The sequence below is a fragment of the Nanorana parkeri genome, unplaced genomic scaffold (assembly GCF_000935625.1).
Source record: "Nanorana parkeri isolate BGI_ZX_2015 unplaced genomic scaffold, ASM93562v1 scaffold1049, whole genome shotgun sequence".
Taxonomy (NCBI): domain Eukaryota; kingdom Metazoa; phylum Chordata; class Amphibia; order Anura; family Dicroglossidae; genus Nanorana; species Nanorana parkeri.
The window spans coordinates 337,793-339,174 of record NW_017307317.1 but is presented as its reverse complement, the minus strand read 5'-3'; the positions used below and the strand labels follow the sequence as shown (position 1 = coordinate 339,174).

At 32.6% G+C, this 1,382-nt stretch overlaps 1 protein-coding gene across 1 annotated transcript in view; it reads left to right on the top strand.

The window, feature by feature from the left end:
- Positions 1–1,382, top strand: part of TFAP2D (transcription factor AP-2 delta) — a 41,702-nt gene that overhangs the window by 5,049 nt on the left and 35,271 nt on the right. The gene's annotated exons all lie outside the window — the stretch shown is intronic.

Sequence of the window (1,382 nt, the reverse complement as noted above, 5' to 3'; positions counted from 1 at the left end):
AATTAAATAAAAATAAAATAAGAAAAAGAAATATAATTGTACAATTGCAAATTATATTATAAAATAAAAGTTACAAATATAGAATTAAATAAAAAATCTAATAATAATCACTATGCTAACGACATGTACATCTATGCATAAATATTGATAAATAGAAATGTAAGTGTGTAGGGTGACGGTATAGAAGGGACGGTGCGTAATTTTAGGAGCAAGGAGTGTCAGTTAAACGTGACTTTTCTTGTACAAGTGAGTTCATCATTGTATTCGCTCGCGTTCCTCGCTCTCGCTCAGGCGCATAACCCTCCACAGCTTAGGAAAGCCATTTTCTTCTTTTTATAACTGCCCGAGCCTGCTGCTGATTTTTCTCTATCTGTACAAATTTTCTCCCCATCGCCAGCCAGCGAGCATGGCATCTTTCAAAAGACGGATTAGGGCATTTGCAAGAGGCAGCACAAAGGATAATTCCCCAGCAAAAGAGCACCGTAGTTGATCCAATTTACTACTTAAAGCCATTCAACTAGTCATTTTATGCAATGTCATCCGACCAAACAGCATGTTCCGCTTTACTAAAAAGACCTGGTAAAAACAGTAACTAATCCATAGGTCGTACGGGCAAAAAAAAAAGAAAAAAAATCTACCAGCTGTCAAGTTCTGGCATAATAATATTTAACTTTGTATCAACTAATATTCTAGAATATTTTTTCCTATTAGAATTTTTATCCTTTTATTTGTAAAACATATTTTTCACCAAAAATGTTATACTATAAATACATAATGCTGAATGAGGTCATGTAAAATAGTCATTAAATAATAATAATTTTTTGTGTATTTTAATTCACTGCAACAAATGCTTCAGTAATATTTTATCGAAAAGAATCACTTTTAGTGAGCTGCAATACTTTTTTTTATATTATTTAAGTTAAAATGTAAAATAATAGTAATTTAAAATGATACTTTTTGTGTATTTTAATTTACTGCAACGAGCGTAAATGTTTCAGTAATGTTTTATAGAAAAGAATAACTTTTTTTTAGTGAGCTGCAATCCTTTTTTTTTATTATTATTTAAGTTTTAAAGTTTGATAATTTCGATAGTTAAATAGTGAATGCTACAAATGTAAATGTATTTTCCTCGTGCAGAATATTAAGCGAGCTCCCCGATACTTTGCAGGGTGTTTTTAAGTCGACGGAACAGATGCAAACGGTCTCGGTGCCGCTAGAAGCATCTTTGAGCCCCGTAAAAAGATTTTCCATGGCCAACAAAAGCCCCTGTCACACCTTTTCTCATCACCGGGGTAATTTATACAGGGCTCAGAATTTTGCCTTCTATCGATTTTCATAATCACTTTAAAGCAGAACCCAAACGTGTGTTTCATTTTCTCAGC